This window comes from Mus pahari, chromosome 16 (genome assembly GCF_900095145.1).
Source record: "Mus pahari chromosome 16, PAHARI_EIJ_v1.1, whole genome shotgun sequence".
NCBI classification, from domain to species: Eukaryota; Metazoa; Chordata; class Mammalia; order Rodentia; family Muridae; genus Mus; species Mus pahari.
In genome coordinates this window covers 54,211,957-54,225,733 of record NC_034605.1, presented here as the reverse complement: position 1 = coordinate 54,225,733, position 13,777 = coordinate 54,211,957, and the positions used below count along the sequence as shown (strand labels likewise).

Sequence of the window (13,777 nt, the reverse complement as noted above, 5' to 3'; positions counted from 1 at the left end):
ACCATGGTTCCCCTTAATTAAAACCCCTCTCTCCAGCAGCGGAGATTTTATAGAGCAGCTTTTGTTAGATACCATTCTGGTTCTCTGCATTTGCAATTTGATGTTGTTTTGCTCTTTAGGTTCAAAACACCTTTTTTTTTTTTTTTTTTTTTTTCCTGGTTTATCACTATGGTAAAGCTGGTTACATCCTGAGAGCTAAGTCCTGGGTTAAGCACCAGATTGGTTTTGGAGACATCTAGATATCGCTGCGTGGTCAGAGGCAGGTCACAGGAGTCCCTCGCTCTGTTTAGACAGGGTGCCACCTGCAGGCCTCCATTTTGCTAGAAGAGAGCCTCAGCCACGGGCGTCAGTGAGCTCTGCTTAGGGCTAGGTTTGGTGTTTCTGTTCTGTCACCAAAGGAATGATGCACCAGGAAGTCAACCTGCCTCACCACACAGACCACCAAACACTCTTGGAACCAGCACTCAGATCAGCAACAGGCCACCAGGGGTCTCTGCTGGTCACTACTGTCACCCAGCATGGGTCTATTGTTTCGGTTTCTCACCCAAGTGAACTTATTCTGTTTCTTCCAGTATGTGAATGAACCCATTGCACACCCTGCATCTGGCACCTAACCACAGGTGTGGATGCAGCCGAACCCAGCTTGCTCTTTACCCATTTCTGCACAGCGCCCTCTACGGGTCTGATCTATCACAGACAAGGGTTGTTTCTCACACATTCTTTTGGTGAACAGGTGCCTGCATCTTTGCAACCCACTCTTGCTTTTTAAGGGGCACATTGGTGCAAAGGGTGGGCCCTAACCAGGACCCAGAAGCGCTGGTCTCTCTGACAGGAGCTGTCCAGTTAGGCCTATAAAATAGGCATTTGTGGGTGGGTGGGGGTGGGGTGGGGTGTCCAAGTGTTCCCAGTGAAGGCGAGGGAGATGCAGTAGGCAGTTTTGCATTGGGTGTTGGGGAAGGAATGAAGTCTGGCAACGACATTGTAAGTTGGACTGCTGGTCCATCTCCTTTGGAACAGAAAGGAGCTCTTGGGTAGGGGACATGGCTCAGAGAGTGAAGCCCTTCTGAGGGGCCTGAGAGCCTAGGTTTGAATTCCCAGGTAGCATGTAAAGCCAGGCATGTCAGTACACTTCTGTAATCCCTGCACTCCCACACAACACGGGAGGCAGAGACGGGAGGATGCCCAGATTTGCCAGAGGATGGGCCAGCTAGCCTGGTGTACAACACAATGAATAACAAAGAGACCCTGTCTCAAACAAAGGCACGGACTGAGGTTATCGTCTAACCTCCAAACACATGCTGATCTACATAAGCAGCTGCATTCCCATATGCACACGCACACGCACACACACGCACACACACATGCACATGCATGCACACACACATGCGCGCGTGCACACACACACACACACACACACGCACGCACACACAGGCACATGTACACGCACACATACATGCCCCTTAAGCAAATGTATTCGTGCACACACATACACACAGAGAGAAGTGCCCCCAACACACACACACATACACAGATTTTTCGTTGAGATTGTGGCCACACAGAGATTAGTTTGTGTGTCTTCCAAAAGCTGAGGCATATTCTGGAGAGAAATAAGTCCCACTGAGCTCTAGAGTAGAGGGCTCCCTCAGCAGCACAGGTCTCCTCAGCACAGGTTCATAGGCAGCCCCTTGCCCGTGGTCATCAGTACCCCCAGGGTTTGGTTAGCAAGCATTCCGACATCCCCAGCAGACCCCTTCTCCCTTCTCCTGCTCCTCTCTGATCTGATGGGGATTGGACTGGAGTCCCCAGGCACTCTGTGTTTAACGGGAGCCACTGTCCACATCCTAGCTGCCCTTCCCCCCCTCCCCGCATCCCCCCCCCCCATCACCTGAGCCTTCTCACTTGGGCCTCACCACACTGGGATCGCACAGCTTTCCTTGAAGCACTCTGACACCAAACATATTTTCTTTTTGCCAAGAAGGAAGGGGACGCCTTGAACAGATGGCTCAGTGGTGGGTGACCCTACACGAGAACCCGCCAATATTAGGCATGCCTGCCCTCCCCCCGGATCCAAAAGCGGCTTCCCTTGGGGGAAGCAAGCCTGGGAGAGGGGTCCGATAGATTCCAGATGTGCCTTCTACACTAGCGACTCACTTTCTCCATATGTCGGTTCAAAGAGTAAACAAACTATAAAAAGAAGGAAAAGGAGGGAAAATATCTCTGCTATCTAGTGTGCCCGCTCCTTCTCCCTCCCCTCCCCACTCTCCCCCTCTCCTCTCTTTTATTCTCCTTGCCTCTTTCTTAAAAATCTCAGAGAAAAAGACATCTCTCTTCATTAGAGGAAGGACTCCTTCCAGAGATGTCAATGACCTCATCCTTTGAACCGAATTAAAGCATCAGTTTTTGACAGTGAGCAACGTTTCTTGGAAAGCTGGAATTTTTTGGTCCTTTTCTTTTCATTTAAAAGAACAAAGAAATGACATAATCAGAAGGCCAGTCCCTGGCTCCTGCTCCCGGAGAGTTCCTTTGCTCATGAGTCCTCTCTGTTTTTCTGTCTGGACCTCACTTTGCCTCCAGAGACAGTTCAGGGCAGAAGGAAGGCTTCACTCGCACAGCTCCCCATGCTGGGCAAGCTGAGCCAGGGTCATCGGTGAAGCTCCCTGTGAGACAAAGGCTACAGATGAAAACCGGGAAAGGCTCCCCGTTTCTCCTCCTTTTCTTCCTTCAGGCATGGACATGAGTGCCTCTGCCTGGTGGGGCTTTCCACGTCCTGCTGTCTGCCATACAAGTCCTTCTCATTAGCAAGCAAGACGATACACAAATCCGGATGTGGTCCAAGAAACCCCAGATATGGAGGTCATGTCCCAAGAACACTGGGTGCCCCGTGAACATCTTGCGCGTCAGAGTTGTCTGTAGAAAGGCATCGGATCATGGATGCAAGATCTAATTTTGTTTTATATTTGTCTTCCCCTTTGCCTGCTGGTCAGGCTTCTCAAATTCTCCCTACAGTGCCTGTTCCCGGCAATGACAGGGGACCAACTTACTGCCAAGCTTTCCAGAAAAAGAATGTGGATTTGTGGAAATCGCAGAAAGTTAACGATATGTGCAAGCATGAGGTGTCTTGCCTGGGAAGTCCATCCCGGTCACTTCATGTCACATCTAGTCCCCACGATAGCATGTGACTTCTGAATGCACACAGGGGGAAGCTGAGGTTCTTAATGGCAGAGCCTGGGTAGGCTAATGTGAAGCATCTGTCCAGTCGATCCCTTCAAGGATAAGGTTTTTATGAGTTGATCTCTTGTCCTAGGTCCCTTAACTAGGAGGTGCTAAGAGCCTCTTGGTGTCTATACAGCCTAATTGCTTGTAGCTACTGGCATTCCAATACCAGCCTGGGAGCTCGGGTGGAATGTTTAGATAACTCTAAAGATGGGGGGGGGGGGATAGATTTAAAATCCAAGGGTCACAGTCAGCCTGCTGAGCACCTCTTCCAAGCGCTTGTGGGAAAGAAACCTTTTAGAATGCTACAACGTAGATCCAAAATTGATAAACATGGAATCTCGAGGATAGACATGATGACAAGATTCAAGGAACCTCAACACCGCATCCCAGCACACACAAACAGCTTGCTCAAGAGTGGCTTTCAGACTTTGACAGAAAAGGAGGGGTTCAGCTTCCACAAAGGAACCCCAACATTTTCAAAATTATGACACACTCAAAATGTTTATTATTCTTGTAATAGAAAAATATACCCATAAACTGTAGGCACTGAGGAAGACATCTGTGTAACAAAGGATCGTGCTTTCTAGAAAAGGGACCAGTCCCTGACTCATGGGAAGCAAGCCATCGGGTCAGTACATAAAACTTCACAGGAAATGGGAGTTCCTACATCCAAATATGGTAGAGAACCAGGAGGGTCTCGGTATGGTGTGTGGTTTTGTGTGTGTGTGTGTGTGTGTGTGTGTGTGTGTAAAAAGCAATGGCATTGGGGAGATGCTAAGTGGTTATGACGTCAATCTCCCCAAATGCTGGTGGGGGTTTCTTAAGGGCAGGCTCTGCAGGTGTATGTGGGCAGACTGACCAGATGTGAGCATCTGCCAGTCTGCAGATGGAAAGATCCGATGTGGAGGTCTATGACCACACAATACTCCCCCAAGCACTGAGCTCTGCACCCCTTAAGAAGCTTACAGGTCTAGATTCCTCCACAGCTACCCAAACAGGTAGCGAGCAGGCACCCACCCTCCAACCCCCCCACACTCACAAACACACACACACACACAAACACCACCACCACCTCAACCAAACAGCCCTGGCCAGAGCCACAACTTGCCAGGCATTTACCTGAAGTACGTAACCCCTTGGTACATAACTTCCTTGCTCCACTTTCTAGGAATTATGTTCTCTTGGTCCTCCCTGCCTGCCTGGTTTTCGTCTATGAAGGATGGAACTTTGAGTAGAGATACATTTTTGTAGGTGGTGAAATGCAATACCAGAGACTTCTGGCTGCAGCTCCTAGAATGAGTGACTCTGGAGGCTTTGGAGGAGACGGCTGTCACAGGGAAGAGTCCTCCCCTCAGCTCAGGATGTCACACATACCTTACTGTGGTGTTTGTTCAAAGCAAAGTATTCCCTTTCAACAGCTGACAAGAAACCCCTCTTACATCAAATCTAAGGAACATGGCGTCAGGATTGTTCAAGGCTGGAGAGACAGGGACAGAGACCGTGTACAGGCACGCGGTTAATGGTCACCCTTCCTTTTCTTCTATTTCAGTTAAGAACATAGGACACATCAGTCTTCCCTGGGAGCCTCATTATCGCTTTGCTGACACCTTGCCTTCTAGCTCCAGGCCCGACACTCCTAATTGCCTAGTTTGAGAAGTGCTAAGAAAACTGGAATTTTGTAGCTAATAAAACTTAAAAGAATGGTTTGCTTTCTCCCAGAGGGAAAACCCACAGCTGTTCCCAGTGCCCAGGTTTTCTTCTCCTGAGATTGTCTAACTTCTTAATTAGCCAAGTAAAGCATCCTTCCCTTGGACATCCTGCTCACTCCGTTCCGGGTTTACAAACACATTCAAAAAGCCCTGGTTGTTATTTAAAAGAAGCCTATACCTCTCCACCAGTTCCGACAGGCGGTTAGGTCCTGTTCTCCTCCGGGATATGAATGGCCCGGAGAACGGGGGGGGGGGGGGGGCGAAGCAAGGCACTCGCGAGCCCAAGTCACTCTGGTGCCCCGACTTGGTTGAAATTCTATCCAAAAAGGGGTTCGGGTGGACCCCCAGGCACTCAACCCGCGACTCTGGTTTGCGAAACCCCGGGATCCAGTTCGGCAGCTCACCTCGTTCTGCAAGGCGCATCTGGGCTGGTTGCATGCTGCGGTGTCTCAGCTAAGACTCCAATCTAGGGGCTCCTCCGGAGGTCGCTCGTGGCCTCAGGTTTCTCTCCCGCTAGGCTTGTCCAGCCACCTCGTTCAGCACCCGGACCTTGTTGCCTGCCCCTGAACTTGTTCGCCCAGACTCTGCCCCAGAGGATCCGAAGGAGAAACTTTTGCCACTGCCCTCCGGGGCGGGGCCCAAAGTCACCCCGCCTCCTGCCGCCCCTAACCCAAGCTTCAGAGCTTCGCCCACTGGTCCCCAGATACGCCTTGGTTCCCAGCCACGTCCCCGCCTCGGGCTACGTCCCCGCCCAGTCTCTCTACTACTTTGCTGCATTCGCGCTGTCTGGACTCAGGGACTCAGGCTGGGGCTCTTCAACCCTCTGTATTCCCTCTGTCCCTATTCCTCCGCCGATCACCTTCCCCCACCCCAAAACCTGTACCCTGACCCCAGGGTCCTGCGTCTATCCTGCTAATTTTAAGTGCTCCAGAACCCAGCAGCTGCAGATACCGAACCGGGGCAGAACTGGGCTTGGGTAGATATCTACCTAGGTGGCCAGAAGGATTTGAGCGGATTCTTATTAATACTGTTACTCACCTCGAGGTGACCAGTGTTAACTACACTATCTTTAACCTGAAATCAACCGACTACCAGCTTGAGCTGATAAGCTAAGCTCCCTGCCCCTTCGGACTCCCGCTCTCCCCTCCCCCCCCCCGTCCCTTTCAGAGCTGAAGGCAGGGACCCCAGCCTCTTGTGCTCAGGTCCTGACTGCTGTGTCTTGTCTACCTTAGTTAACCGCACCCCCAGTCTACTCCTGCACTCTGGGCAAGCCTCACCGGCCATCTGGGGAGAAATGAGAATCTCTTGCACGCACAATTGTCAGTTACAAAGGAAATGCAAAAGGTCTCCAGACCAGCTTGGGGAAGGAGAGGGGAGAGGAAGCAGAACGCAGGCTAAATTCCCCAGCAGGCAAGGTTCCAGGCCCCTGCTACCTTTTCTCAGGGGTTTTCTTGCCTACAGAAGATGAATTTGCCGCTTTCTTGGGGTTCATCTGGCATGTAAAGGCAGTCCTTGGCTGGTCTTGGCCTCTGTCGCCTGGTGAGACACACAAGTCCTCGGGGTCACACCAGGGCTCCAGCTGCCTTGGCTGCTCACAGGATTCTCCTGAGCTCTGGTCCTACTTGCCTAGCCTCCCAAATTTGCATATGTCTTGGACACGGCTGGGGAAAGCTAGTTCTCTCCCCAGGAGCAGCGAGAATGGGTGTGTCTCTGTGTGCCTGACTCCTACAGCATCCAGTTAAAGAAGGCAGAGGTGGCCGCAGTTGAAGATGCTTCTGTAGCTGTTTCTGCAGCCACTTCCTGAGGCCAGAGAACAACACAGTTTCTTGGTCGCCGTGTCTAACCCCACAAAAAGGCCTGGTGCTCTAGCTGTTTCCCACTGTGTCACCATCAGTGCCCCGGCTGCTGGAGGTGTGGTTTTTACAGCATCTGTCTCTCCATTCCCCAGGTAAACTGTCCTCTGGATAGAAGAGGGTGACCCTGAGCCTCTCTATGACAGCTCCTCCAGCCTCAGACACTAGACTCACACAGCCTGAGAGGTACCAGGGCTCTTACTGCTAATGACAGTCTTTCCTAAGAGTGATTCCATCCACAGCATCCCTGAGGTATTCCTGAAACCTGTCTTTCAGTGAGGTTTCTTTTCCCTCCACGTTTCCTGGCCAGAAGCAGCCATCTTCCCAGTCCAGGCCTCCTTCTCCCTGCCTTGTTCCTTGTTGTGATGTCTGTTCTGATGGAGGCTCTAGCACTCATTGCTGTGATGGAGGCCCCTCCCATGTCTGCTGTGATGGAAACCTTTCCTCTACAGACCATGCTAATGACCTTACCCCCTCCTGCTGTTCTGTATCTGGACTTTAAAGCTCAGATATTCCGCTCTCACAGTGCGTCTCTAGGCCCACAGAGCCCACTACAGGCAGATTTCTCTGAATGCATCTTCCCTTGTGTGTTGCTGGCTGATGAGAGGAAATCCAGCTCATGACTTCAGCAGGAACAGCAGAGTGAGGGGATCCACGTTCTGCAACCATCCCCGGAAAAGACAGAATCAGACAGATGTGGCAGAAAGTAAAAGTGGGTGAGCTAGCGAGCTGACCAATCACATAGTTCCCACCGGACACTAAGGAGCCGTTGGTTTTCCACGGAGAGGTCAGCAAGTGCCTGATTATGCTCCCTCCCCTAGCCTGAGCTTTGGGGTACTTAGATACTTCCTGAGCACCATTCTCAGCATGCTTGTGAGATTGTTTGGGTGAGATGAAGCTCTGTCTGCTGCAGTAAATGACTGGCCAGTGTGCGGAGGCTTTGCCCAATCCCTGTGGACATGGATAGACTATTCAGAAGATGGAGGGCCAATCCCGGTGGTTAGAGAGTCCTCCCCACTGATTGTCTTTGGCTTACCCACAGCAGTGCATATGGCTTCAGACTTGACTGGGGCATTAACTCCGTAGGGTTTGGTTTATTGCCCCCCCCCCCAACGTGTGAGTCAGTCCCTCCTGGCGAGTGTGTTTGTGCTACATGTATGTTCATACATGTTTATATCCTCCTGGGTTGTATTTCTGAAGCACCCTGACACTTGGTATCATGGTTCCAGAGAAAAAGCTGAACTTATTGTAGATAGGCAGCATGGGAGAAAGGAACTCTCTTGAAACAATACTGGGGACTTGGGTCTTGTGGCCATTCTGCAACTTGACAGACAACCTCAAGCCACTTCCTCTCTGCTGGCACGCACCACACAGATCTGGGGAGAGATGGCTTTGTATTCGAACCTGGCCCTGGGCTTGTCGAATGGAGCGTGGCCCTGTGTGCCACATAACCTTATTGGGGAGCACAGTGACCCTTTGACTCACTGCCACAGCCGTCACAGGGGAGTTCATTCCATGACAGCCATCGGCCAACGCAAAGTGACTATAGCGCCTTGTCCTCATCACCACACTCCTACTCTGTCCTGTAGTCATCCTTGAGGTCAGCCAGGAGTTCCAGGAACTGTTCTCACAGTTTGTGCTTTAGAAAGATGTTGACAGTATTCAGAGACACTCATAGACATGTGTCTGTGTAGTGTGTGCTATGAGAACTCGTGAGATGTGGATGTGTGTGCAGCGTATCTGTAATGAGTAGTGTGTGTGTGTGTGTGTGTGTGTGTGTGTGTGTGCAGGTGCTCGAGCCTGTGATATGAGTGTAGTGATTAGTGTAGTATGTGATGTGTGCATCTCAGGAATAGGTGTATGTGTATGTGTGATTGTATATTTGCACAGTGTGCTTGTACGGTGTTGTATGTGTATGTTTGTGATGTGTGTGGTGTGTAATGTACGTGTTTGCATGGTGTTATCTGTAGTGAAATGTATGTGTATGTAGTGTGATATATGTGTATGTATGTGTTTATGAGTGATGTGTTTATAGTGGGTGGTACGGTGTGTGATGTGTGTTTATGTGTGTGGTGTTTGTGATACGTGTGAGAGTATGAGGCTATTATTGGTGTGGTCAGCAGCCTTCTCATTCTATTCCGTCTCTCATAATTGAGTTGTTTTAAATGCACCCATGTTCGCTTCATAGTAGAGAAACCCAAACTTGAGGTCTTTATCCTACAGTGACAGCTTGCAGCTGTGTGCCGACAGCATGCAGGCAGAGCTGTTTGGACTTGGCGTTTGCATTGTAGAATATGATGGAACTTTCCCGTGTCCTTGGCTGTGCCGTGTTCATCCCCTCCAGCACCCAGTCAGCCTGCAGCTGTGCCTCCATGGCCTTATGCTGTTCTAAAGGACAAGGCAGAGCTGGGCATGTGGCTCAGTGGGTAGAGTGCTTGCCTAGCGTGCACGAGTCCCTAGGTTCCATTTCCAGCACGGTATAAACTGAATATGGTTGTGCACAGTGGCAATCCCAGCACTCAAGAGACAGAGAAAAGAGGAAGGGAGGCCTTGGTCAGAGCATTCGCCTGTGATGGGGACCTGGGCTGACTGTCTTTGTCACTGTGCGTGATGCCATGCAAGGACCTCTTTGGCTACAGTCCCAGAAGTAGGACAGTTGACTCATAGTTTGGATCTATTTTTAGTTTTTCTTTCTCTCATAGCATCTGCACTTCTTTACATTCCTACCAAAAATGTATAAGAATCCCCTCCCATCCCCGCCCCCGTCTTAGTCCTTGCTGCAGAGAGATCTCATGACCAACTCCTCCCAAGGGAAGCCTTTAAATGAGGGCTGGCCTACAGTTCCAGAGGTTTAGTTCATTGTCACCATGGCAGGGAGCATGGCAGCAGGCGTGTCCTTGGAGAAGTCCCTGGAAGCTGCATCCTGATCTGCAGGCAGAGAGGGAGACACGGGGCCTGGCATGGGCTTTTGAAACCTCAAAGCCTATCTCCCATGATGCCCTGTTTCCAACAAGGCCACCCCTTCCCCCAGTCCTTCTAATCCTTTCAAGTAGTGCCACTCCCTGGTGACTAAAGCATTTAAAGATAGGAACCCACAGGGACCATACTTATTCAAATGACCAGACCCTATTTTTCTCACCAGCATTTCTTTATTCATTTATGTTAATTTTGTGGTGTGTGTGCGCATGTGTGCGTGTGTGAAGTGGGGTTGTGAAAAATGTGTGAACATGTGTGTTTGTGCATGTAGACGCTACTAGGTATCTTCCTTAATCACTCACTATCTTATTTATGGATTTTAAGATATTCTTATTTGTTCTTTGAGGAAATTTGTATATTTTGGCCGTATTCACCCTCTCCACTCTTCTCAGATCCATCCCCCACCTCCTTACCCCCCCCCCCAGTTTCATGTTCTCTTTTAAAAATATTTAATAATCCATTTACCCTAATTTGCGCTGTCCACAGACTTCTAAATGTGGAGCTAACCACCAGAATCTGGTAGACCTACCAAGAGCCACAGCTTTAACAAAACCCAACTCTTCCTCCTTCGGAAGCCACCAACTGCCAACTGCTCCTCAGTTAGGGGCGGGACTTAGGAACCCCTTCTCACTCCTTGCTAGAATGTTAAGTTGTTTCGTGCGGGCAACCACAGACAGTGTGAACGTTCATGGGTCCTGTCCTGGTCCGAGACACCTTGGAATCTTACTGTCTTTCCACCCCTTCTTTCTGGATGGGCGCTGAGCCTTGGGAGGGTGTGGTCCAGGTGCCTCATTTACAGCCGAACACTCCAGACACTTACCCTCCGAATTTTGACTGGTTGTGGATTTATTTGTTAATCGCCACCCACTGCACGAAGAGACATCTTGAGATGAGGCCTGAGAGCTGTGCTGGCCTATGGATAGAAGGACATAAACTCAGGAAATTGGAAAAGGGAACACCAGGGAAGGTTAAGGTGGAAAGGATTGGAAGGGCCAGGCAGGCGAGGGGGTTGGAGGAAGGATGACTCTAAGGATGTTTTTAAAAAGTCATATGGAGACCTATTTCCTAAGCCCCACATATGTGTATGTATATAGTTATGTACGCATCCATATAAAAGAGTCTAACTGGAGTTATCCAACACAGGGGAGATTACGCTCATTAGAAGCCATTGATTGCCAAATCACCCTGTGGTTTATTGGGTTAGAAGCATCTCTGAGACTCCCAACATAATATAGGCTTGCTCTTGGTTGCCATCTGCCCACAAGAACTTGACGGTAAAAACCTATTGCTTAAGACACCACAAACACTGGCTGTCACAGACATGGAAGAATCAAGCTGGGCACTGATCCTTCCTGCTTCCTAGCTCTCTTAGTCCTGGAAGGTTCTATTCTAGTATGCAGGGTGCCCTGTACAGGGTGTAGGGTGCTCCCCCCCCCCGTGTGTGTGTGTGTGTGTGTGTGTGTGTGTGTGTGTATGCACACGCGTGTGTGTTGTCCTACTTTGCTGTGAACCCTGTGAACCGTAATAATGCCTGGCACAGAAAGATAGGTCCATGGCATGTCTGTTTTGGGGGTAACCAAACACTTCCTGCTTTGATTTTAAACCAGTCCCACAAGAGGACACACAGGCATGGTACTGCAAATCTGACAAACAACCTATGGTTAAGGAGCTCATGGGGCCCAGGGGGTGGACCTACTGCTATTGTGTTTCCCGATGGACCTAATAGTAAACTGCCCTCTAGATTTATCTCTTATACTTAGCATGTGGATGGACAGACAGACACATACACACACACACACACACACACACACACACACACACACACACACACACACACACACAGAGGCAGAGACTCTCATTCAACCTATCACCTCATGCATTGGGCTAAGATAGTTGACCAGTGAGGAGTTTTAGCTGCCTCAGGTTGCAATTTAAAAAAAAAAAAAAAGAAAAGAAAAGAAAATGTGGGTGTGGCGGGTGTGAGGATCTGAACTCAAATCCTCTGGCTCACCCTGCCAGCACTTTGCAGACTCAGTCATCTCCGGAATTTGCCTCCTCCTCCCTTTCCCCCTCTTCCCTCCCTCTCCCCCTTTTCTCTCTCCCTCTCCTTCCCCCTCTCCTCCTCCCTCTCCTCCTTCCTCTCCCCCTTTTCTCTCTCCCTCCTTCCTGTGTGTTGTGTGGGTCTACATGCAGATGTACAGGTGTGTGCTGCCATTCCCACAACCTCAGGTCTTTCTCATCCTCTCCCCACCTTATTTTTGAGTTCTTGATATCATTTTCACCCGGGTCTTGGAGAGTCAGCTAGGTGGAGCAGGCCAGTGAGTCCCAGGAGCCCATCTGTTCTCCCCTCCCCAGCATTGGTGTCTGCAAATGGTCACCCTCACACCAGGCTTTCTGAGTGGTTTCTAGCCATTGACTTAGTTCCTTAGGCTTGCATGGCAAGTACTTTACCAACTGAGTACTTTATTTATTAATGATAACCACAGAGACTGGGGTGGGATGGAATCTTGTGGTTTTGTTTTTCATTTCACTGGTGACGATAGGTATTGGACATTTTAAAATATATTCGGTTAGCATCATGGGAGAAATGCTTCAAGTTGTTAGTTTGGTAAGTGCTTTCTAGATAGAATCCCAACTATAGGAAACTATAGCCCTTTTAAGCATAAACACACTAGGAGAAAGATCCAGATATGCATATGGGGGGGGAGCAGAGAAGGAAGACTTGCCTCCCCCTCCCCATGAACTGGGGTTTTGGGGGCGGCTTGGATTGCTTCAGACACTCTTTTGTGGGGGACATAGGTATCACAGTGGTTTGCAAGTTCCTCCCAGAAAGAGGAACTCAAAAGGACCACACAAAGGATGATAGATGGAAGAGCCGGCATACTGCCACATAACCATAATCTTGCTTCCGCCCTGGTTGTTCAGCTGCGGACAGCGCCTACCCAGCGATCCTACTCAGAACCAGCTATTTAACACGTGAAAGGCTCAGGAGCAAATGCGAGTTTAAACTTTTCTCAACCAACAGCAGCTTGGGGCATTAACTCAAAAGAGGCAGCATCCAGGCCATTGGGATGCCGGGCGCCTAGCTGTGCTGACTGTAAAGTAACCTTAGGACTTTGCGGGGGGTGGGGGGGTGGGGTGGGGGGATCGTTAACTTCTCTGACCCAGGGAGTGGGGCTTTCAGCTGGCACAGAGCTTTCAGACTTTCAGAGGCAGGTTGGCAGCAGATAGAGAACCGAAAACCAGCCAGGGCCTGTGCGCATGCGCATGTTTCCAATGACGCTAACTGGAAGACCCTGCTTTGGGTGGGGGTGGTCTGGATTGCCACCTCCACCCCACCCCCACCCCGTACACACACTGCAACATCGTTTTGGCTAGGAAAGTCTCCGCAGAGTTTGCTTGTGAATACCACAGCCAGCAAAGCACCACGTTTCAGCAACCTTGGCGGGGGGGGGGGGGTCTGTCCAATTACTCCTCTCAAAGTGTCTCTGTGGATGCCACGCCTGGGAAATCATGGTGGGGGCTGCCTGACGCGGGGCGCTTCGTTTCCAGACAGTTCCCCGAGGAGGTAAACTGCGTCATTCAACAGAAATGCCCGGTAGTGCGCAGGGAGCTGAGCAACTGAAGGTGGATCTGTTGGTCAGGAGCAAACCTGCCTGCCTCCTGCTGAAACTAGTTTGGTGCGCGCTCCCACTGTGCCCTTGGGCTTCTGAACAAGTGTCTGCAATGTTCTGGAATAAGATTGCTTCTTCTCGGTCACCAAATGGTTTGGTTAGGGGTGGTGGTGGGACGCGGAGGGTGGAGATGAATTGAGAAGCAGTTGTCTACAATTTCCTCCTTCTTTCAAGCATCAAAGGCGGCTGCGGATGACAAACTGGAGGACAGAGGGTTTGATGAAGCAAGAGGAGCCAGCAGCAACCAAGGCCAGCCTCTTGTGGGTGTGGGGGTGTGGGCAAGGCCTTCTTTACAATGAGTTCTCTCTCTCTCTCTCTCTCTCTCTCTCTCTCTCTCTCTCTCTCTCTC

The 13,777-nt window shown here is 50.3% G+C and overlaps 1 protein-coding gene across 1 annotated transcript in view; it reads right to left on the bottom strand.

The window, feature by feature from the left end:
• S1pr3 (sphingosine-1-phosphate receptor 3) overlaps positions 1-5,511 on the bottom strand; it is a 13,895-nt gene extending 8,384 nt beyond the window's left edge. Inside the window, exon 1 of the mRNA XM_021215227.1 lies at positions 5,330-5,511. The gene's annotated coding sequence lies outside the window, so the exon portion shown is untranslated. The remainder of the gene's footprint in view (positions 1-5,329) is intronic.
• Between the last annotated feature and the right edge of the window lie 8,266 nt (positions 5,512-13,777).